The sequence below is a fragment of the Pleurodeles waltl genome, chromosome 8 (assembly GCF_031143425.1).
Source record: "Pleurodeles waltl isolate 20211129_DDA chromosome 8, aPleWal1.hap1.20221129, whole genome shotgun sequence".
NCBI lineage: Eukaryota > Metazoa > Chordata > Amphibia > Caudata > Salamandridae > Pleurodeles > Pleurodeles waltl.
The window spans coordinates 142998285-143024928 of NC_090447.1; positions in this window are offsets into that span (position 1 = coordinate 142998285).

Genomic DNA, 26644 nt, shown 5'->3' on the forward strand with positions numbered 1-26644 from the left:
CTGCTCCTGATTTTGTACTTTGTATTGAGACATTAATGGCATTTATTGCATTTTTCAGTATCACTGATATTAAGATTTCTGTAATAAAACGTTTAAAACTTATTTTTGATCTAGAACACAGCTATTGAGTGGTCACAGTTTCTATTTGATTTTACTCTGCTAACTATTTGTTAATGCTGTGCAGGGTGGTGTCTCTTCCTTCTAGGTCAACTAATACAAAATGGAGCCAAACTGACTAGGGGCTTTACACCACACCACACAGTGGGAATATGTCATTCCCGATACAATGCCTACACAGTCACACCCTCCCATACTTACCACACCTTTCTTCCAGAACTCAGATGAGCTCCCCACATAACTCACGGTAAACCCATTACCCATTACCCACTGACCTTTCGCTATAACCCATCCCTCTATTCACATCCCGATCCTTAGCGACATATTACCATCGTCCATCTCGCTGTACCGCCCCCAGGCCCTCTTGCCCCACAATGCCCTGTAACTTGGCTCTATCTCCCTCATGCTGACACATCATTACAATAATTTTCCTTTTGAATCTACACGCTCCCCCCCTCGGTCACTATTACTATTAATATTACTATTATTACTATTATTATTATTATTATTATTATTATTATTATTGTTGCTATTTTATTATTGTTCTTTTATCTATTTGATATCATAGATATTAATACAATTCATATGTATGGTTTTTCTTCTCTTCTGTTTTTCTTTTTCCCCCCACTGTTTTCTTTTACTATTCTCTCTCCTATACCTTTCCTGATTTATACTTTAGACCCCCTTACCCCCCTCTTCCTCCTTTTATTCTTACACCCCATCCTAACCATGGCCTTTCCTTATACTTCCCAGTGAATTCCTATTGGTCTCTTACCACCCCTGACCGCATCCCATTCTTATTGCGAAACATTGCGACTTATATGACTAGCAGTACATCTTTGAGAGACTCGAGGAGAAGATAATCAGGTCATCTGACTAATATTGAGTTCAACTGCTACTATAATTGAGCTATATAACGCGAACATCTTGGAGCAAATGGGTTCTTGTCCTTTTTGTTTTTCTTCTTTTTCTTTTACAAGATTGTTATAATGGAACGCCAAACAAACTTTTGTTTGTATTTGCATTGTTATATGAAAACTGTCACGGCTTTGGCAAATGACATGGATGAAGATAAGTGAGATTTAAAAATGTAAATACCCATACGCAATGTTTAAAGAAAGCAGACATGTATATTAATACTGAATCACAGAAGGTATATTTGTGATTGTCGCCTGCGCTAAGAGAAGATATGATTGGAAATAGGAATGGAATAGAATAATAGAATATTTTCTGTAAACTGTGTAATATGGTGCAATTAATAATAACAAAATACAACACAAAAAAAACAAACTGACTAGGGGAAAAATTGGGGTGTCTAAATTACTGGGGTTCTGTAAATTATTACAGAACCCACTAGAGGCTAATCTGGACACAGGTTTTATCACTTTCTCAACAACACTGTTTTACCACTGTTTTACCACTGTGTTGCAACAATCAGATATGCATATCATATGAGGCATGAAGCCTTGAGGTGGTTACAGACAAAAAGGAAGACCTTGACCTCTGGTCTCTTAGTCAGCTCAGAGATGTGGGTTCATTTTCGTATTCACTTATTTATTTATTTGTTTATTTATTTATTTTTGATTTATCTATGTAGTTATTTATTATTAGGCCTTTATCACATGCACTCCATATGAAGATAACATTAAAAGGTACAATACAGAGTAATGATGAAGGTCTCAAATGGTATAAGATGCCCTCACTTTGCCACACTCTGCAGATGTTCTTTTTAAAGATTCCTGAAGACAGACAGAATGGGACTAGAGTGAATAAAGATTAGGCAATTGTGCCAGAGCTGTGGTGTACGGAATGTAGAAGAATGAAAGTTCAAAAGGGCACAAGGGGGACAGGAAAAGGAACAGCAAACTGGAACAAAGAGAGCAAGAAGGTGTACATAAAAAAATAACCATGGATAAGGTGCAGTAAGTGAACATAGACATCTGAAACCAATATATAGATAATGGAATATGAGCTGACTAGTAATCAGACACCACAGAAGCCGAGTCCAGTAGGAAGGAACATGAGTTTGATGTGCAAGAAAAAAAAGGAAGACAGATTCAGGACTTCTTTATAGACTGAAGTGGACTATGGAGATACTTAGAAAGACCAATGTAAAGTGAAGAGCAATAGTTGATGCAAGAAAAAAACATGCATTGAAGAAGCTATTTCAAAGAAGAAAGCATTTGCTTTTACAGATGTTAGCTGAAAGCAAAGGTTCTTTCCCAGAGATGATAATTGTTAAAAAAAAATCAAGGTCAAGTATACAGTAAGATGATTTCCAAGTTTCTAGCTGAAGGAAGAAGAGCATCTCAGTGTCCTAGAGTTGACGTTAAAAAAACCAACATCCAGTATTTGACAGCAGAAAGACAAGCTGTAATCTAATTAGAAAGAGAATCAATTGAAGATAAAAATGAGAAAAAAACCTTTAATAATTTTCAGTTTAGAATTGTGGTTCAATGCTGAATGTATGGACGTGGTGCTGAGTGTTTGGTATATGTCCCATTATAAGATATTGCCAACAGCTCAACAGGCAATGGTGATCATGCACACTACTTTAGGTGAATACAGTAGCACTTCTGCCCTGTGCAATCAACACATCTGAAGCATGACTCAAAGAATGGCAAAAGAGGGTGCTATGATGAATGATGAATTAAGTGAGTGTGTGTACTCTTATTCACCTCTGTTGAGGTGCAATATATGGGTGTTCAAATAGGGTGCAGAGATGGGTAGAGATCTCATAAATATCACCAGCCGCAGAAATAAATGCATTAATAAATGGATTACATCTGCTCTACATTGACATTTATTCACATTTCACCTGTGTATTCAAACATCCTTGAGGGGTAATGTAGGGAATAGTGAGGTATGCCAAGCATGTTTTTGAAATTTCTGTTTTATATTTTACATGTTTGTTTGTGTAGATGTTTTTATGTGCCAGTAGTGGGCGCACAACTTGTTATTCCGGGAACCTTTTATTCCAGTTTATTTTCTGTGACCCTGTAGCATTACTTTCTGCCTCCATTTGTTTCTGTGTGAATTAATTGCCATTTCTATGAGTAGCCTGGTTGGCCTGTAGTCCTTCCTAAGTAGGCTTCAAAGTAACATTTGAGAATTGATACTGAATCATACTTATGTAGGTCTTGTAGCTGATTTTCATGGCTCTCTTGTTGGGACTCAGGTTTCCAGCAATGACCTACATGCGAAAAGAAATAGACATGTTGCCATAAATATCTGCTCTCGCTGATCACTTTTTCTTTTTTTTTTTTAAAGGTATCAGAAGAAGGATAAACCAATTCTCTGCTTGTTCTCCTCATTTAAACTGTGGCTGTAAGTACGCTCTATAACCTGCCTTTCACCCAGGCTGCTGGGTGATAGCAGGCATTGTGAATTCACAAGTCAGAAGTACTAACTTTGTTACAAGTCTCATGTAATAAGGAAATTAGAGACAGGCTTTAATTAAGGAATTGCAGCTTCCCTTGTATATGATAATGAGAAGGTTATATTTGCCCTCCTAATGGATTGATCACTGTTTAACAAATCTGCACTAAACCTTCCCATCGAATAGCATTAGTGGCATGTGAAGTTTAATGCAGATCCTTCTTGAGGAGCAATAAATGGGAAGTCATAAATGAAACATTTTCCATTTAGATACCTAAAGGGAAATGTTGCTCTCTGCTACATCAAAAAATGCTGAATGGAATTACATAAGCCTTTGCATGAAACTAGAAGGTGAGAGTGAGTGTTTGCTTTTTTGGTGTATGTATCCACTCAGTAGGTTTTGAGATATTCAGTTACACAAACGTAGTGGACAGGCTTTAGAGTGTGATAAAGAAAATTATTTTAAAAAATAGGAAGCTCTATTGAATGAAGGAGCTTGCAGCCTGTTGTTCATTGTGGCTTTGGAGTGAGAATCCATGCACTCTTATTGCTTGGCCATCACAGACAAAAAAGCTTTACACCCCCCATTGTCCAACTTGGGGAACTGAGTACCCCATGCTGGAAAACATAATGAAAATTATTAAATACATGAAAAAGTTAAGAATGGCATGATTCTCCCGAGTATGGGTGCAGGCCTCCAACAATAAAATAATTTCAAAAAGTAGCTTTTGTTGCAGGGTTCATCTATCCCAAAATAGATTGGTGGATCATAGATCCTCACTGTACCCCTAGATCATCATGGAGGTATCAGGATCCGAAAATGCAGCACAGGTTCCAGAAAGCTAGAAATATTTTTTTTTTAAAACAAAGAGACTCAAGATGGCCAATAACCATGCATAGCAGAGGTTGAGTGTGCATGGGGTTGGGCACAGGACAGTGGCTAAAGTCCTGGCCATGTCCCCTCTCAATTAAAGGTCACGCATAATGTTGTTGAGAACATGGTAATGTTGTTGCAAAAGGTGTTACAACGTAGTAATTTCACACAAGATTCTTGATAAAGGTGAAGTCAGGATCTCTTCTTTTATTTACAAATACACGAAGTCAAGCTAATACAGGAGAAACATCCCAGCCTCCGCTAGTACTTCAAACCTCCTGCTCGTCTCCTCACCAGATCGTGAAATCCCTGCACTTTCAAAACAGTAACATTCTACAGGCACTATGAAATAGTAACATTCTGACAGAGCAATCAATATAACACCTCTCCTCCCCTTTATACACACAAAATTTACATGTATTAACCAACTATATAATTTACAGTATCAAGAAGAGTAAAACAAGAATGTACATGAAATTAAAGTAGTTATTTCACTCTAATTTATAATTCCTAAGATATGTAGGTATCTTGACGTTTCTGTTTGACCTTCTCAAATTAGATTCCTTTGTGGAACTTTCCGTACTCTCTTGCAATCTTCTTGAAGATGTTCTTCTTGCACAATCATCAATTCCTTCTGTTTCAACATCTTTAGCGCGACTAACAACTCCTGTAAACTTGACAACTCTATTTAAATTCCAAATTCTGTTATCCTGGGTTTTAACAGCATTGGTAAAGATTTTTATAACTTTTATTGGAAGAGATAATTTTCTTTCACTCTTTTTTTGCAAGAGGTTGTTTAATCATAACCCAATCACCAACCTTAATGAACGTTTTCTTTACACAGTTCTATCGAAGTTCAGTTTACTCTTTAACAACTTTTCATGTTCTTTAAGTCTCCAATTATTCTTTAACACTATTCTTCCCTTACTATCTAACAGGTTTTAAGATTGTATTTCCACGTCTGCCACGGAAAAGTGTAAATGGTGTTTGACCTGTAGTGGAATGAGGGGTGTCTCTATATACATAAACCTTCTTCAGTACTTCCTGCTTCCAATCCAATTGGTTCCCTTTTGCAATAGAGATGGTCTCTTTTATGACTCTATTAAATCTTTCTACCATTCCATTGCATCCTGGATGATATAATGCATAAAGTTTATGTTTAATGCCACACCCACTCAAAAAGACATTAATTTCTTTGGATATTAGCTGTACCCCATTATCAGTGAGAAGATTTGAGGGAATGCCTTCCTTAGTTATTAAATCTTTCAGAAATTCAATGGCTTTCCAAGTCTCAATGTTCTTAGTAAAGCACACTTCTGGCCATCTAGAGAACATGTCCACCACAACAATTATATAGTCGATCGAATTCTCACCATGAAATGGTCCCAAAATATCTAATGCAATGTCCGTCCAAGGACCTTTAGGTTTATCTCTAATTACCATAGGTTGCACCCTGGGTTTCATAGCCTTTTCACTAACCACACATTGTACACATTCTCTCACTAGGCGCTCTACCTGGGTATCCATACCAGGCCACCAGTATGAGGAACGTAACCTTTCTTTGGTCTTAGAAATACCCATATGACTGCTATGAGCTTGATTCATTAGTTGGTCTCTAAGATTAAGTGGAGGCACTAACCTTGTACCTCTGAATGGAAGATCTTGACTCACAGCTAGTTCATCCCTAACATTCCAAAAACTTCTACTTTCCATACTTCCCTGATGTACATTTCTCCAACCTTGGCGTAATAATTCCATTATTTCAGTTAAGACCTTGTCTGACAAGGATTCTTCATGCCACTCATCCTCAGAAATTATTTCAAAATCTACTTCACACACACGTTCCAAATTTTCCATGTCATCACTTACCGAAACATCATCCTGAAGATGAGAATTGGGTGTAACCAATCTAGACAAGATATCAGCAGGTATGTTGTCCGCACCAGGGACATATCTTACCACAAAATCATATTCTTGCAATCCAACAATCCACTTGGTGATCCTCCCTGACACAGAATCAATTCCCCTAGAACAGAGAACTTCACACAGGGGCTTGTGATCCGTCCTCACCACAAAAGAACCTCCCCACAATAACTTCTTCAATTTCTTTATGGCCCAAAACAACGCTAGAGCTTCTCTTTCGATGAAAGAATACTTAGTTTCTGCTCCTTTCAAGGCTTCTGGATATGAAAGCAATAGTGTTTTCAGGAGTGCATCCTCCTTGTTGTAACACTGCTCCCAAACATTTACTGCTCGCATCGGTGCTTAAGAAAGACTGTGAATTTGGGTCAAACTCTTTCAAAGCAGGGGCACAAGATAGATATTCCTTAATACCACTAAATTCTTTCTCACATTCCTCACTCCATATAAATTCTACTCCTTTCTTTAATAAGCCTCTCATGTGATAACATGAACTCGCAAAACCTTTGAAGAATTTACTATAATATTCTGCCATCCCTAGGAATCTCAACAACTCTTCTTTAGACGTGGGGGAGGCTAAACTATGGATAGTGTCAACCAGTTCTTTCTTCGGTATGTGACCATCAACGGTTATGGTGTGGCCTAAATAATCTATAGTGCTAACTGCAAATTAAAAAAATTCTGATTTGATCGTTAGACCATGTTCAGAAATTTTTCATAGAACTTCTCTAAGTCTTATCTCATGTTGAAAAGAATCTTTACCATAAATTAAGATATCATCCTGATAGATGCATACACCCTCAAGTACTTTCAAAATGCGTTCCATCAATCTCTGAAACACGAAGGCAGCTGAAATCAAACCAAATGGTAAACGGATAAATCTAAATGTTCCAAAAGGCGTTACGAAAGCTGTTAAATTCCTACTGGATTCACCTAACAATACTTGGTGATAAGCTGAGGTTAGATTGATGGTAGAAAACACTTTGGCTCCGGAGACCCTGGTTAGTAGCTCAGAGATGTTGGGAAGCGGATATTTATCTACCACTACACATTTGTTGAGCCTGCGAAGGTCAATGCATAGTCTTATCTTGCCGTTAGGTTTCTTAGCAATAACTATCGGAGCCAACCGTTCTGTTCCTTCTACTTCCTCAATTACCCCTTGATCTATCAGTTTCTCCAATTCAGCTTTGAGTTGACTCCTTTCAGCAAAAGGAACATTGCGAACCTTACTGCAATAAGGAACAGACCCAGAAATGAATTTGATGTTGTGTGAGTAACCTTTCATGCATCCAAACCTGTCAGAAAAGATTTCTATAAAGTCTTGGTGGAGAGATTTCTCCAAGTCCGAGGTATTGTAAGTGTTATCGATCACCTCAACAGTCGTTAGGTCTTTCAACATAATTGGGGGCACACTATTTGGATCTAATATGACTCCTAAGTCCTTCTGGTGCCACCAACTAATTATACTGTCTCCTTTCTTCGAGACATACACCTTCCCAGAGGTGTAACGCTGATTGTACTCAATCAACCCATAGAAGTATCCATGTAAATCGATAAGTTCACCACCATATGCACAAGGTCTGATATCTGGTTTCAATAACTTGACTCGCCCTCTGAGCTGTTCTTGCTAAAACTGGTTGGAAACAATAGTAATTTTGGCGCCAGAATCAAAGAGTACCTTAGTTTGTTTACCTTCTATCGCAATATAATCTAATGGTCTACTGGGTTTAGAGTCAGACACTTGTAGTACTATCTGGCCACACTGTGACTCACAACCATCATCATCTTTCATGAGTAGAGAATCAATTGCATTCACACTTTCTTTAGACTTACGCTGATTGCACACAGTCAAGAAATGACTCCTTTTTTTATAGAACAGGCAGAAACCGTTGATAGCTAGACATGTGCTATCATTCGCAAAATGACCTTCTTTACCACATCTGTAACATCTTCTTTTCTTACCAGAATTTTGAGTTTTTGTGCCATTCTTATAGCTTTTTGATTTGCTATCTTTCACCATTACCACGTCATTGTGACCATTCCTTTTTATCACATCAACACACTTTAAAGAATGTTCAATTTGTTTAGCTAGAGAAATTACTTCATCAAGGTGAGGATCATCTAACAACCACAATTCATCTCGCACTTTATCAATTATACAGCCCTGCATGAATTGATCATGAATTCTTTCATCTATAGTTGAACCAAATTTGCAAAACAAAGTTAAACGTCTTAAGTCAGTGACGTAATTTTCAACAGATTCACCGTCTACTTGTCGTCTTTGACCAAAGTAATATCGTTCTAATATAGTACTGACTTTTGGTAAGTAATGTAAGTCCATTTTCCTGATGCAGATTTCATATTCATTTAGGTTAACTGCTTTGTTATCAGGTATTTCAGGTAGGTGGTCAAAAACATCTTGACCCTCAGTTCCTAAGCAGTGCAACAGTAAAGCAATTCTTCTTTCTGTACTCAAGGAAGTTCCGCAAACTCTGGCATACCGTTCAAAAACTTTTTTCAATTTTTCCCATTTGATAAGAGATTCACCAGGGGTGGAGAGGAAAAAAGGAGGAGCAGCCACATTTTGCATAGTGAATGTTTTGAATTGACACTATAGTTCTGATATAGAATAATACCAGGAGCGTAATTTAGAAGTCGAGATGTTTTGAGAATGTGTGCCTATTCCAGTACAAGGCACCGAGGAAGAGCTGTAATTTCAAAGTAAAGTCTTGTTTCTTATGTAGAGAAAAGAAAAATAAATAAAGTCATGAAAATTAAAGAAAATAAACCTTCAAGGCTCGTGTGGGATACAAGCTGAGTGGAAGTGATCCAGTGCTCGTGTCAAAATGAGAAACACGAGTAGGTTAAGAGGTAAATGAAAAAGTCAGGAGGCTGAAGCTGGGTAATAAATTGAGGCCAGGAAACTTGGACCCTGACCACTCCGCTGGTTTCAGTGATGAAGCTGAGCCACGACAAAACCAGGAGACGCTGTTGCTACCTTCAAGGGAAGAATGAGCGCAGTGCCGCAAAGGAACAGAGCGAACATCTGCTGAAAGGGTTTTCCGTACTGGGACTCATGCCAAGTTCAAAAGCACGGGCTGGCAGTAGACGCACAGCGCGCATACTGGGACTCGTGCCAAGTTCGAAAGCACAAGCTGGTAGTAGACGCGCAGCGCACATGATGTACTGGAGGAACGTTGCTAGGATACAGCAACGTTGAAAGATTGCCGAAAGCCGAATAGTACTTATCTTGGAGTTGGGATGTTTTTCTCCGGCAGTTGTCCGAGATGAGGCACGTAGATTAGACTCCCTCGTTGCCAGTGTTACAACATAGTAATTCCACACGAGACTCTTGATAAAGGTGAAGTCAGGATTTCTTCTTTTATTTACAAATACACGAAGTCAAGCTAATACAGGAGAAACATCCCAGCCTCCGCCAGTACTTCACACCTCCTGCTCGTCTCCTCACCAGATCATGGAATCCCTCACTTTCAAACAGTAACATTCTACAGGCACTATGAAATAATAACATTCTGACACAGCAATCAATATAACAAAAGGCCATACTCAGGGGACTTTGGGAACATGTGTGGGTTGGGCACATGGTATGGCCAAAGTCCGGGGCCTATGGCAAACCCTCTCTGAGCTTGGTGTGTGGCTTACAAGGCCTACTCAGGGATGACTTACTAATATTTAAAAGGGAAGTTTTTACCTGTCAAAAATAGGTATGTTACCTAGGTGCATGGCAAGCTTTTCACTGCAGAAGTCAGGCTACACATGAGTGGGGACTGAAGCCACATTTTCATGTGTCACACTAGTGAATGGTACATTAAGTGCTGAATTCCACAGGTAACAGTTAACTTTTCATGATATAGGTGTATTTTTGCACCTATACTATGGCCTTAAACAAAAGTTTAATATGTCAATATGTAATAAGCCAATTTAACCATGTTTAAAGGGCGAGCACAGGCACTTCACCCAAGTGTCTACAACTCGTGCTCTAAAGTAACTATAATGTGTGCTCCTGTCCTGCACAGTGTTGTCATCAATGATGTCAGTTTTCAGGCCACAGAGTGCAGTCATAGAACCAGAAAAAAGGGGTCACTGCACTCCAGCTAAATTAAAACATCCGCCCCAGGGGTTCTGGGAGGAGGCCACATGCCCTCCTCCCCATAAATATACCTCTAGGCCCCGGTGAATGGGGTCCTCTGGGCCTCCGGCATACCCCTCCCTAAACAATATCACATCAACACCCAGGGCCCTGGCTCATCCTTTTTTGTTTTTTAATTTTCTCACTGAGCCTCTGTCAAATGCATTAGCATCTTTTGGCTCAGAGTGGGGCCCATCTGCGATCACCCCCACAAGGCCCGGAGGGCAGGATATAGCTACTTTGCCCTTTCTGCTATTTGTTTTACTTTTGTTCAGGACAGAGGACTGAGCAACATTGCATGGGGAAATGTGATTTGTTTCCCCCTTTTTCTTAGTCCCCACTTTACAGATCACCCCAAATCTTTGAGGAAAGAAGCTGACATGGATGTACCTTTTTGGAAAGTCAAATGGCCTCAAGGTTCTAAGCAAAACAAAAAATACTTTCCCTTTGGAAATGTGGTCCTTACTATAATCACTCAGTGGCAATTGCTACTGTTAGACATAAATAGACATATATATTTGCCACCAGGTAGTTATAGTTAAGTGAGATGTTAGGTAGGAAAAACACTTTTTGTGTTTCTAATAACTTTTGCACCATTTGACGAATCACCATGAAACTTTCCAAAAAGGTGTTACTTTTTGACTAGTTTGTGCAAGGAAAGTTTTGGGGTGATCTATCAAGCGAGGGCCGAGAAAAAAGAAGAGCCCTAAAATGCAAAATTCCTGTGAATTTTCCATAGACTTCTTTAAGATCGGCTACAGCAAAACACACTGAACAGATTACACCACGTTTGGCAAGAAGCTAGATGTTGGTCAGCAGATTGTGCTTTTTGTGATTCAGTGTAAATCTGTTCAGTAGTATTTGAGAAACTTAAGTTAAAAATAATTGTATATCTTGATGGTTGGGTCCGTCAGTATCTTGAGAGACTCTTACAGTAGCGTCAATAAAAAAAAAAGCATTCTGATTGGCCCAGGGAGCTTTTTTACCCTTGGACCAGCAACATGAGAAACATTTTGCTGGCAGCCATTACAGGACTCGATACTTATTCCCTTGCCCTGAAGTAAAAAAATAAAAATAAAATAAGAGGCAGGGTAGGGATACCTTGACCCCCTGGCCTCATGGAAAGGACTTGAAGGGACCCCCCCAAGCCAAAAGTAATACAATTGTCACAAAATGCCACAAGACTGTGGGACCCTTGTATGACTGAAAAAACTAAAATGCTGGCCGGGCTGCACTATAGTAGTAAAAAAGGGGAGGAGCAACATAGCCCCCCCTCACTGAGTCCCCAGAGGCCCCAGGGACTCCATCACCTGGGGCTGATTCTCTGGATAAAGGGGAGGGGCCTCTAAGGGCCCCAGGGAGGCCACTGGGCTTAAATTACTGTAACTAGGGACGAGGCTGTGCGGCCCCCCCATCCTGAGTCATGGACCGGCTCACTAGTTATGTACTGGGGAGCACAGGAACCTGTGTTTGCTCTCACACGGTGGGAGCATTGTTTAAGGTCTCACCAGATAGGAGCAAACACCAAGGGGCAGATTTAAGAAAAGTGGCGCTGCACCCAGTGCAGGGCCACTTTCCTTGCGTCCCTCAGTGCCCCACTACCGCAACCATGTGTGTGCCATATTTAAAATATGGTGTAACATGGTACAAGGTAGGGGGCAATAGTATCAGAATTTTTTTACGCTAATGATGTACTATTCAGGGTTAGCAACACAAATTTGGCGCTAACACTGAACAGTACATAGGGTCCCATTATAAATAATGGTGTGCCCCCTTTTAACACCTGCTCTCAGCAGGCATTAAAAATGCCTGAAAAAATGAGACAAGCAAATCTTTTAGATTTCTTTGCTCCATTTTTTCGGCCCCACTTAATGGGGGGCGCAATGCATGCATATTTCCATCATTGTTGTTAAGATCGTACTTTTAAAGATGGCAATACAATTCCTCATCCCCATTCAACCGACTCAGTGTCTTAGTCCTTAATTGGGTTGAATGGGGATGAGGAATTGTATTGCCATCTTTAAAAGTACGATCTGAGCAACAATATAGAAACATTAAATTCAAAAGACACATTAGGAGTCTGTCTCCCAAGAAGAAGGAAAGGTGAATGTAATGATTGATGTAGAAACAGATGGGTGTAGAGAATGAATTCTTGATAGGTCTTGATGCCCGAGATTAATTAAACATGGTATTGAGTAGTACATCACTCATCGGATATTGTCTCCCAATGAAAACGTAAGACTTACAAAAGATAGACATGTTGACAAATAAACTGTTACTTAAAATTTTCACTTCAGATATATGTTATGGTTATTAGATTGAGAACTATCAGCAGAGTGATTTATTAAAATAACCCAAATATTTGTGTGGTGAACAATGGAATAGATAGAGAAAAGAAAATTCAGTTATGAAAAATCACTCAAGACTCGCAGATATGGTTATGAATAAGATTAAAAAATGTATATACTCATGATGCATTCAACTCGCAAATTTCTTTGCGTTTGTAAATTATTTTTTATATTTAATAGTACTACAGATCCCATAATGTCCTATTGTGGGCACCAACAGAATTATGCAAATAAGAGACATAGACAATGCATTATTGAACCTTAAATAATACTTGGTCCTTATGTTGAACTACAACGGAATAGATACAGAATTAAGAAAGCAACTGTAAAATTATATACAATTCATAGACATCTTTATGAATAAGAAAAATTTGCATATTAATAATGTATGTAATTCGCAAATTTAATTGATGTGAGAATGTTTTTACATGTAAGAGTCCTACAATTCCCATAATGCCTCATTATGAACACATATGGGATTATATAAATAAGAGACATAGGAAATGCACTCATAAAACGTGAACAAGGCTTGTGCAGGCGGTAATGAGTGTGTTCTTTTCGTGTTTTGTATGTCTTTCATGAATAGCAATAGAAATGTGTTTATAAAAAAAAAAAACCTTCCTGGAGTGCGGCATCTGAGCTATTTTTGTTTAACAATAAATATAAATATATATATATATATATGTATATATATATATATGTGTATATATATATATATATATGTACATATATATATATATATATATATATATGTCCCTGAGAACTGTTTTGGGGACCTTTTGAGGACTCTGTTTGTATTTTTATCCACTCCTATTTCTTCTGGTGGGGACCCTGTCTACTCACGCCCCACCATGCACAGTTTACTCTTCAATAATTTCACTGCAAATGTTGCAGTGATGTTAACAATGATGTCATAGAAGATGTAATGACTGATGTTATATGTTAGTAAATTAGCAGTGCATGGTGAGGGCACGAGCTATAGTTACCTTATGGCACGAGCCATAGTTATTTGAGATAGCTATAAGTATAACTGCTGAATTTCTATGGTTTTGTGTGTGAGTAAAATCTAATCTAATTATAGCGCACCTGTAACCTTCCATTATTTTGGTGAATTTCTAGTTTTTTTTTTTAACATAAAGTAATGTTTAATTACCACAACCTAATCCAGTGCAGCCTCTCATGGCCTCCGGCCATGTACAGTGGGAGGTTGGAAACAGGGCGTGGCCAGCAGCCAGGCCCTGTATCCAAGCTCCCGCATGCATCCAACCCAGGCTGTGCACAATGGGGAGTTGGCCACAAGGCCTGGCCTTTTTCCAAGCCCTGTGGCCAACCCCTTGCATGCAACCAATCCCATGCTGTGCACAGCCTGTGGCCCTGTGACTGATCCCCTAAAGCCAGCCAATCCCAAAGAGGGGTTAGCCACAGGGCCTGGTCGTGGAGACCCCATGGCCTCTCTTTTAAAGAGGAGAGGATTGCAGCGCCCAGCTCCTTGAGCTGTGTAAGGCCAATGGTACCTCATTCTCCAGGACCACTAATACTAAAGGGGAGGGGAGTGTGAGTCCTCCCTCCCTGGGACAAATTCGGCCCTGGGGACCCCATTCCCAAGGCGTCGGTGTATTTTTTAATGGGGGCCTCAGGCCCCTTCTCCCTGGCCCACTTTGGGCTCTGGGGACCCCACTCCCAGGGTCTTCGTGTATTTTTAAAGGGATGGGGCATGAGGACCCCCTCCCTGGACTGCTTTTGATCCCAGGGACCGCATCCCCTGAGCTCTGGCAACATGTTAGAGGGAGAGGTGGGCATGTTCCCCCATCCCAAGCTGATTTTTGTCCTGGCACCATATTTAAGGGGGAGAGGGTATGCAGCTCTCTACCCAGGCTGAGTTTGGCCTCAGGAGCCCCTTCTCAGAGGCCTGGACAAATATGAAAAGACGAGGGAGTCATGTGGCCTCCTACCTCTGGCTGATATCTACCGCAGGGACCCCATTCCCCAGGCCCGGCCCTGTGTGTGTCTTGGTGCCCACCCATAGCAATTACCTATCACTAGGGGCCACAGGAGGAGACCCAAGGCCACCGTGGCCCTAGCTGGCTCGCCGTATCCAGCATGGGCGGGTATTTCTGCCACCCGCATGGAGCAGCATCGTTACCTGGAGAATCTTTTCATCCATGTCTCTGCCCACTTCACTGCAGGCAAGGAAACAGATGAGAAGTCCACTCCCAGCAAGCAGGAGCATTTTTCAAGCACCCGCCTGGTGGGAGCGAACTTGGTGTTTGCTCCCACTTAGCGAGTGATTTAAAACTGTCCCCGTCAAGTGAGTGCAAACACAGGTTTCCCTACCCTGGGACATAGCTTCAGCACAGGTTTCCTACCCTGGGACATAGCTTCAGCCGGCCCTGGGGTATGGGGTCCCCATCCCCATGGTTATTAATGGGTCAGTAAAAGGGGCTTATGAATTTGTGGCTAAATTTAAAAAAAACATTTTTGGCCCCAGGTGGGGTTCCTCTGGGTCTCCACCACCAGGCCTACGGGGTCAGGGTATTCCGACCATGCCCCCTTGTGCATTTCTTTGCGTTTTTTGTTAGGACTCAGACTGAGCCTCAAGTACTAACATGGCTGCCACTACTTCCTCGTTAAAGTGGTGGCTGCCAATCAGATCTCAGTTTGAGATATGTCAGATCTGCGGACCCTCTGCATCTCTAGATACACATAAATATTTTTTCTTTAATGATTCCAAAACTACTGAACTGATTAACACCAAATTACAAAAAGAACTCTTTCTGGAACAAGATCTTGCTTTCTGTCAAATTTTGTGTAATTCGGGCTGTAGTGTGTAAAATCCGAATGGGAAATTGTATGAGGAAAATGTGTTTGAGGACTCCTCTTTTTCTTAGCCCTCACTTGACAAATCACTCCAAAACTTTCCAGGCAGCAGCTTAAGTGACTGCCAAATTAGTTTTGAAAGTGTTGTGAAGATTTGTCAAATGGTGCTAAAGTTATTTGCAAAACAAATACACTTTTCCTTGGTAAACTAGGGCCTAACTATAACGACCTACTGGGGATCGCCTAGCGCAGTTTTTTTATTAATAATTTTACAACAAATGTTACAGTGATATTATCAATGTTATATAAGATATCATGAGTGCTGTAATGTCTGGGGTAATTAGCAGTCTAAGCCGAGGGCGCAAGTTATAGTTACCTTGGGGTATGAGTTATAGTTACTTGGAATAACTAGCTATACAGCTATAACTGCTGAATTTCTATGGCTTTGTACATTTATATTGTGATTCTAACTATAATGTCCCTGTAACCTTTGGTTTTTTTTAAGTGAATGTCTATGGTTTCTTTAACATAAATTAATTTTAATTACTATACATTAGTCCAACCCCCTATAACCACTCAACCCCGAACAGTCTTCAGTCATGCGGGGAGGGAGTTGACTGCAGGGCTTGGTCTGAGGACAGGCCCTGCAGCCAACCCCCTATAACCACCTAGCCTCGCGCCACTTGCAATGAGAAATGTTCTGACAAATTTTAAAAAAGTATTTGACAAGTAAAAAGAGTGAGATAACCTTTATGTATGTACCTTAAAGTTGAAAAGAATTTAAAGCTGTGAAATGACAACTGACACACTTAGACTGGAACCCTCAATCTTCTGTACAAGGATCTGAGACCTTAAACACTAGGCCAGAGCTGACTCCTTAGTGTGCAGGGTCCAGACATCTCTATGACATTCAAGCCAAAGATGGTGATGGAAAAATTATGCAAATGATCCATCACTAGGAATGTTTAACATTCAAAACACAACTGAATAAACAGGCACACTGCAATGAGCTACAAGGATTTGAACCTTCAACCTACTGAGTGGCAGTCAAAGAGCTTTACCAGTCAGCCAGGCGTTACTGTGTTCTGCAGTGCATCAAAATGTAACTATAACATGCCACCCAAACATCTTGCTTATGTGCCGCATTGAAGTTGTTCTATTGAGAGACCATTGCAATAACAATCTCTCTCTCTCTTCTATCTCATTATGGGATGCAAGGGAGTAAGAGAGAGAGAGACAGGACCACAGGGGGAGACTCAAGGCCCCTGCTGTCCCACCGTCTCCCGTCTCCTGCGGGAGCTGGAATTGCTCCCGCATGAAGGGAGCTGCTTTAAATAGCACCTCCATGCTTCTGGGAGCAATGTTTTCATCTCTTTCCTTGCACACATGTTAGCACGTAGGGAAAGAGATGAAAACTCCTCTTTCAGCAAGTAGGAGCTGTTTGACAGCTCCCGCTTGCTGAAAGCAGAGTTATTTTGCTTTTGCTTGGTAGGGCCTGCTTTTTAGCCCTGGGATGTTGCTAGTGGACCTATGGACCATGGCTAGGGTCTTAACATGCCCACCATTCTTTTTCTTTTCCAACATGGCTGCCAACACATACTGGTTGAAGTTTTGATAGCCAATCAAATCTCTGCACGAGATTGACAGTCGTTATTAATTCATTGTGACCTTATATTTACTCATTTGGATTTCATTTAATTTCTCCTAATCTACTGAATGGATTTAAATCAATAAAATAGGCTCCTCTGTGGACCAAAAGCTACCTTTCTGCTAAATTTGGTGCAATTCTGTCCAGCGGTTTGGGCTGCAGGCGTCTCTAAATAGTATTAACATGGGAAACACACTTTTTTTACCCCCCCCTTTTTTTCGGCCCCCATTTGACAGATCATCCCAGAACTTTCCATGCACAACAAGACACAAGAGAGCACTTTTTTGGGAAATTGTTGGGAAGATTCAATAAACGGCGCCAAACATATTGGCACATCAAAAAATGCTATGTCCTCCCCAGAACTACCTAATGGTGACATAATAGTTTATTTAATTGAAACAGAAAAATGACAACAATTAAATTACATAACAATTATTAAATAACTAAATAAAATATAAAATGTTTCAAAAACAAAAAAACACAATTAGAAAATGATTAGAAAAACGTCGAATACATTGAAAAGATTTAAAAAATATAAAATTAAAAAATCATAATAAAAACCATGTAACTAATATTAGGAGATATATTGGAGCATGGAAACATTAGATATTCCATTCACACTCAAGTTTATGCAAAAGTAGGGACAATGTACGACTTTTAAGGGGTTACATTTACTTTCACCACTCCAAACAGAACAACTGTAAGCAAAGTGTAAGACTTTGGAGGGGTTAGATTAGGTATTCCTACTGCAAACAACACAATAATAGAGAAAGTGTTAGACTTTGGAGGGATTGACTTTACTACTCCTACTCTAGTCAATACAACAGAAGTGAAAACACAAGCCTTTGGAGGGGCTAGATGTACTATTCCTACTTCAGTCTGTGAAAATGCAGGGAAAGTGTTTGACTTCAGGTGGTTTATATTTATTATTTCCACTCCACTCTAAGCAACAGAAGGGTAAGAATTAAACATTGCAGGCCTTACGTTTACTATTACTACAATTCCAACTCCAGTCACAGCAACAGTAGGTAAATGGGTGAACTTCAGAGGAGTAAAATGTACTATTCCCACTCCAGTCAGCCCAACAGTAGAGAAAGTGCTGGACTTTAGAGGAGTTAAATTTACTATTCTGACTCCAACCATAACAACAGTAGGGAAAGCATTGAATTTCAAAGGGTTAAAATGTACTATTGCCACACCAAATAGTGCAACAGCAGGGAAAGTGTTGCACTTCGGGGGGTGAAGTTTACTATTACCCCTCCAAGAAACACAACAGTAGGGGAAGTGTTGAACTTCTCACTCCAAACATGGCAGCAGTAGGAAATGAATTGGATTTTGATGGTGTAAAATTTACTATCCCCACTCCAGTTTGTGCAACAGTAGGGAAAGAATTGGATTTCAGAGGAGTGAAATTTACTATTCTCAATTGAAACAGGGCAAAAGTAAGGAAAGCATTGGATTTTGTGGGATAAAATGTACTATTCCCACTCCGGTCTGTGCAACAGTATAGAAAGTGTTGGACTTCGGAGGGGTAAAATTCACTATTCCCACTTCGGTCTGTGCAATAGCAGGGAATGTGTTAGACTTTGGAGGGGCAGAACTTACCATTCACACTCCAGTCTTTGCAACAATAGGGATATTGTTAGATTTTAGGGAGTTGAAATTTACTATTCCAGACAGTCAGTGTAACATTAACGAAGGTGTTGAACTTTGGAGGGGCAAAAATGTACTGTTCACAATAGGGAAAGTGATGAACATTGGAGGGCTTGAATTTATTATTCTCCATCCAGTCTGTGCAATAGTAAGGAAAGTGCTGGATTTCAAAGGGGTGAAATTTACTATTCCTACTTCAGTCAGCACAACAGTAGGGAGCGTGTTGGACTTTGGAGGGGTAAATTTTACTATTCCCACCCTCGTCTCTGCAGCAGCAGGGAAAGCGTTTAATTTTGGATGGGTGACATTTATTATTCCACCTGGAGACAGTGCAACAGTTGGGACAGTGTTAAAATGGAAAGAGAATAATGTTACTATATCGACTGCAGTCTAAGCAGGAGTTGGAGAAGTACTTCACTTCAAACATATTGCAGTTATGAATAACCCCATAAATGAAGAAAAAACATTAAACTCGTAATACAAAATGTTACGCTATTCAATGAAAAATGTATTGATTCTCCCCACACCTAAAATAAAAGTAAAAAAATAACTATTCCATAACTGACATATTTAAAATAAATTAAATAATTAGTTAATTATTACATAATTAACTTCCCATCCTAGGCCCCTACAAATCTAGCATCCCACAACTATAAGAAAATAAAAATACATTTTTATTGCAAAATTTACATATTTAAAATTATATAAAGTAATTAATTTACAAATAACAATTAATAATGAATTAATTATTACTTAATTAACTTCCCACCCTATACTCACACAAACCCAGCATACTGTAACTAAAATATAAGGAAAAATAAATCTGTATTTAATATTTAACATGATTAAAAATCAATTGAGTTTGAGTTGAGTTTATCAATTTGTAAAGCCCAAACAAATGCACGAGGGTATCACAGCACTGCCTTAAGTGCCTAGAATGAAAAACTTCCACTTAGTGATAAGTAAACGTGAAAGAATAAAGCCATAGATGAGTGATATCCTGGGCTCAGTGCTGGTTCCAGAGGTGGGAAGTAAAATGGGTAAAGCTTCTGCTATCCCAGGACACTTTGAATGCTCTTGGGTGGTTGGCTTCTTAGCAGTGGAAGACCTAAGATTACAAGGAGGAATATGCCATGCAATCCTATTTTTAAGGGGGCAGAACTAGACTGATAGAGGGGTTTATGGGCAATGCAGAGTGATTTAAAGGCGACTCTTTTGCTGATGGGAGCCAATGACATTCTTCTCTAGCCTTTGAGACTGAATCATATTTTTTCAGATTTTTTAATAGACGTGCAGCCACATTCTGAATTCTTTGCAGTTACTTTAGGATCCCTAATTGGGCTCCAATAATCAAGTTTTGCATGGACTAGCGATGTGACCACAGTCTTCTGAACCTCGTGACGTAAAAAGGAAAGAATATTTTTTACTATTTTCAACGTAAAGAAGCACAGTGATGTTAACTGGTTTGTGTAGTCTAGGAAGACAAGTCTGGAGTCCATAACAACATCAAGGTTTCTGGCTTTAACTACTCGAGTAGGTGGTGGTCCAAGGAAGTGAAGCCACCAATCGGTGTTCCATAGAGAGTCATCAAGACCGCACAAGAAATCCTCGGTCTTATCCGAGTTTAGCTTTAAGCAACGAGAGCTCATCCAGTTGACAATCGCTGATATGCAGTTTTTAAATGGTAGGGCTGTATTGTTGATGTTATCAGTGACATGGACCAGGATTTGAGTATCATCCGCACATGAGACTGTAATGAAGCCGAAATCCCCTATCAGTTTTCAAGAGATGGGTAATGTAAATCTTAAACAAAGTGGGGCTTAAGGTGGACTCTTGAGGAATTCCACAGGGAAGGGTGAAAGGTTTGGAAGTGAAATCGGCGATAGCAACGGATTGCACTCTTTAGTCAAGAAATGAGCATAGCAAGTTCAAAGCCGAACCACGGAGTCCAATGTCCGCCAGGCGTCTCTTTAGAATTGAGTGACTTACTGTGTCAAAGGCAGCAGATAGGTCCAGCAGGACCACTACTGCCTTTCCACATTTGTCTAAGATATCTGTAACTTCTTCAATCACTGTGATAAGAGCAGTTTCAGTGTTCTGTGCATAGTCCAGGATGTTATTTTGGTCCTGGTATTCTGTCAAAGAGATGTTCAAATGTCTTTCAAGCACCTCGGCCATCAGCGGACGTTGGGAGATTGGCCTATAATTTGTATCTTCAAGGGCTCTAGCGTAGTCTTTTTTAGAAGTGCAAGAATTTACGCTGTTTTCCAATCTGATTGGAAAATGCCAGCTTCCATGATATTATTGAAAAGAGCAGCCAAGGGGTGGACAATGACATTCTCCAATTCATGAAAAATCTTCTCTTTAACTATTTAACAATTACTACTTAAAGAACTTCCCACCCTACACCCCTACAAACCTAGCATCCCACAACTAAAATATGAATAAAATAGGTATTTCATAAATCACATAATTAAAAATCAGTTAAATAATCAATTAACAATTCATAAATAATTGTTACATAATTATTAGGTAATTAGCTTCCCACCCTATATCCCGATCAACCTAACAGCCCACAAATAATGTCTAACAAAAATACAGCAGTGTTACATAAATAGCATAATAAACATCAATCATGTAATTTAATTCAATGTATTACATGATGATTAATTAACAATTACTTATTGAACTTACCACTCTATCCCCCTAAAACACCAACACATTACAACTTTTTAAATTACTATTAAAATGTAATAAAAAAAGTCTGAATCACTTAAAATTATGTGCTATGTTTTAAAAACAATGAATAACATTTGTGAATACAGCAACACATAAAATTATTATGACAACTAAAACACTTTGAAGTAATTAAAAACAATATTTCTAACCATATTCAAAACATTGATAATATTTAAAACAGTATTACATACTTAAAAATAAATATTCTTCTCTATTAGAATTGTGCATCACAATATTTGTGTCACAATATTAAATTTCCAATATTTCTGTCTCCCGATATTTTTAAATTGATAGTTTGTCCAAACACCAAAATTTGAATTTCCCCTCACTTGTCATGGGGAATAGCAACAGTGTGCAGTCTCTGGAACACCTGGCATTCAGGGAACCAAACCAGCCTTGTGCATTTATGAAACAAAGAGACCCAGGTGAATTCAAGGTAGTGTAGTCTGCATGGATCCCATCACATTTTCTTACAAGCATTCCAAGAAATATTGAAATAAATTCTATGGTAAAATCTTAATGTTTCCAAGTTGCATTTGGGACTTTTCTTGCCATGGGTTCTAGGTTCTAGGGAGAAGTGTAGAAACATGAAGTGGTAAGAATTAGGTCAATCCATCACAGAATCCAGAACAGTCTCTCCAGTATATTTCCAGTGTGTGATGCTTCTTTTTTTTACATGAAGCTTTGAAATGAACGCCTGCGTATTTACAACTTTTAACTTTGATAAAAGTGCCATTTCATTAATTCCATTAAAAATTCACTTCCATGTTTAGTAGTAAAATCACCCTTGTTTATTTAGGCCTCGGCCTGTAAAACTGAAGATGTACATCAACTTCACATTTTAAAATAATATAAAACATAACATATTATTCGCGTGCACTACATCAAGCAAGTCCATATTCTACAGCAGCTGATTTGAGTCTCTTCTATACCGAGTATGCCTCACAAAACTCGATTTTAAAATGAAACGCCTCACTGATAAAAGATATAAGAAGTCAAACAATAAATGAACATCAAAGTTTTCACAACATAGTCAACAAGTACATGGACCATCCCGGTTACATCTACCATGTACCCTATCGCAGTTGTATACAAAAGATCAAAAGTAGAGCGAACTTTTAATAAAAGCAAGCGCGTTTGAGGGTTGGTAACTGCGTCCGCTGTGGATAAGCTGAGTCCGCCTGACACGATCCAACTAAATGACGGGTAACTTGGTAGCCAAATAACGTAATTCTGGTGGTGTTCCTGTTTGTCATTTTACATATTGTTGAGCCATGTGAGGTGGCCATTTACAGAGAATACATGGCATCATTTAATAAATGTGTTCATTCAGGCCTTTAGAACAGGGAGATCATGGCTTCTCGCTTGCTGCTGGCTACCAAGCCCAAAGTGGTCTACTCCTACTCTGAGTTGACCGTACAACTCAAGACGAATCACTGACCTTCCTGCTCACATGCACTTATCTATGTATATGTACTATCTATGGATATGTATACTTATAAAACACAAAGCAAGTTGCAAGACAATGCGGCACTGTACAAGGACAGAGAAGGAGTACAATTATGAAATAGGCATGAGTAATTTGCTTGGATATACAGGAACCTCGTTCAGATTCTGCCTCTAGAGGAGAAGCGTTAGATTAATCTTTTTGGCGACTCACACATTCTAGAAGAGTTGAATTCCCAGTTCCTTAATGAAGCGGAGTAGATATGGCGTGGTGGAGTGCCAGACTCGTGATGCCTAGCAGGAGAAGTCCCGGCTCTGTGGTTTTTTGTTTCTTCTTGCTCTTCTTCCGGTCACTCAGGTAGGGTTAGTTTGTAGGCTGTGTCTTCCATGAAAATGACGAGCCAGCCTTAAAGGAGATGTAGGCTGGTAAAAGGAGCCATTGAAGTTTTTAAAGTCGGGGCTCGTGACACTTATTCAGTCCCCTCGTGATTCGTGCAGATGCGTTGAGGTCATTCTTCATTTGTGCCGAGAAGCCAACGAGAAAGCACAGTGAAACGTGGGCAGCCGGTCAATTTACGCAGTCTGCCTTTAGGAGGCACTATCTGACTTCATCTGAACTCCGAAGCACCCAATTCAAAGTACTAAAAGTTGCCAATTTACATTTGATGTCAGTACTGCCAGTTTTAAGCTGCAAACTGTTTGAAAGCTCAATTTTAAAGCCCGCCAAAGAACTAGAATTGGTGATGAATAATAGCAGTTTAATGCAAATCCAACCAGTGCAAATGCAATTATATAAAAAGTGTAATATTGCTTATCATTAAATTTCTATCTGTGCAGAGATGTCTTGCAGACATGTAAATTCACCCTTTGATGGACTAAAAATACCCTTCGATGAAAAAGGCCAAAAAGGTCAGGCTTCCTTTCTGATGTAGTACGAAAAGTAATTATACAATGCTTCAAGTACTGCTCCTTGTATGAAATAATATAATCACATTTCTATTTCCATAATTGTCACATGAATGTAATTACATGGCTGTGTGTCTTTAATTACGCTCCATCATTTTAATAATACAGAATACCCTTTTTTATACACTGGATATTTCTCATCACATTTTCTAAAAGAAAGTTGCTAATGTAGTGATAATAAAGAGAAACGAATCAATAATGGGAGGATTGAGTTATTTTTCCTCAAATTGAATTAGTTTCATCCTCATCTCTAAATGCACGAGACTACACATTGTTTTAAAAACATTGATACAAAAGGGGGGCGGACACACCCATTACTGTCTTACTGTGTACAAGGTGATTGATTTCCACAATTAGCCAACAAATAGTTCTGATTCACAAACACTGGTTTATGAGTAGGCGTGACTTACTAATGTAGTCGTCCTGGCTTACTCATGAATGTTAGGAGTACGCTAGGCCTGCTCCTGCAACACTCCGACTTCACTCCTGAAATACAGGCGTACTACAAATCGCATCAAAACGTTTGTAAAATGGGAGCAATTAGTTTATGTTGGGAGCATATGAGCAGGTATCCTCTTCATTCCCCCTCGTATATAAATTATTTATGAAAAGCTTCTTTCATCATTTGACATATACTTAACATCCGTGTGACTGCATGAGAATAGTTTGAATCAAACTACCAAGCGTTCCTGTGATATCGCACAAGAAGGGACATCAGGCAGTAAAACTGAGGGGCGAGTGTACAAGCATTTTTAGGGGCGCAAACAGACAGATTAATTCAACTGGGCTGTTTGCGATCCAAAAAATGTATTTTTTTGTGTACAAACCTCACATTGCGATTCAGTGACAGGTTACCAAATTGTGTTTTGGACTTGTGAACTAATTCTGGGCATGTTTAGGCATCCCTTCCAAATACCGAATCATAGTGGAATGCATTAATGGAGGGGGTAAGTAGTTCACAAACGTGAACGGGTCCAAAAGGAACATCTTCCACTTTCTGAATGTTGACCAAAACATTTTTTAAGAGTAGGGCAGTGGTCCCACGGACGCTACCTACTCTTAAAACATGAAACACACACTTTTCAGGAAAGGGAAAATGGGTTGTATTAAAAAAAAAAAGAAATTGCCTTATTAAAAGCAGTCAGAGACATTGGTGTCTGCTTATCCCAGCAAGCCACCATCCCTGTGACAACTTCAATTCGAACTGGTCGCTATTTGTGACCTACCTCAGTAATATTCATGATGTTGGTCATTTTGCACCCCACTAGGAATCAGTAATTTGCAAACCAACCTATTAGTACATAGGTTGGATCACAAATCACCATACTGGCCGCAAAAATCCAGGCTGTAAATTGTCACCAGGAACTTGAGCACAGTGCTACATACATCTTGCCCATAGTTCCATTTGTAACCCACCATCTTTGTGATAACTTTATACTCAGGTGTTTCAAGTAATGGTGTAGGCACTAAAATGCAGGCAGAAAGTTAAATGTTGTCTATTATATGCACCATGACTGTACTGTATTATAAAGTTATACAGACTGATCAATGAATAACTCACCCAAAGCAGTGCAGCAGGGCTCTTCCGGCATAATCGTGTGGGGTACCGTGGAACTGCAGTGGTTTCACAGGCATTACATAAATCTGGCTGAAAACTTTGTAAAATTCACATTTGTTACCTATATGTCTTCCAACATTTACTACATCTGAGGGTTCAAAATTTCAGGCAGTGGATGTTTTCAATGATTAGATCAAGATGGGGCATGGTAGTAATCTTCTCTCTTCCAGAGCAAGGACAAGCCACAGACAAGATATTCAACGTGATGAAGTTCTGTGGGAACCGGTGGTGATCTTTAAAGTTTAAAGTGGTGGGGATTAAATACCCAGTCTTCATTGTGAGTAGGAGGACCAAGCACGCTAACCTGCTTCCAGGGAGGATTAGATGGGTTATTCCTCACTCCCTAAACCAGACTTAAACCACTCCATTATGCAAATCGTTTTCATTCCTATCCCCCGCAGAATTATTATTGGAATCTGGGAATCCCCAATGATTCATTATTTGAATCTGGGGACCCTGGCCTAAGCAATTTTGATCATTTGAACGGCAAAGCAACAAAAAAAATACAGAAGAAAGCTTACAGCAAACAATTACACAAAATGTAATATTGTAAGGAATTCACAAAAAATAAACACCTAAATTCAAGTTAAGTCACACATCGTCCATAATATATTCTGTTTGATGCACTTGCACTGCTTCCACAAATCAATCTGAGGATGCTAATGTCATTTTTATTCTCCAATTTAAAATTCTGTCACATTTACAGAACATTTAGATTTTTTTTTCATTTTTCTTCTTTATTTATCGTCAGCTTATATATCAGTTAATATTGAATTTTCCAAGCAATCGCAGACCCCCTGAGTAGGTGTTGTGGACCCCTAGTGATCCCTGCACCACAGGTTAAGAACTGTGGAGCATATTTACAAGCCCTGTACATCACCGGTGTATCACTATTTTGATGCACTGGCGGCGCATAGTGCAGACCCATATCTATAAGGCAACACAAAGCCACTTTGCGTGGATTTTCATG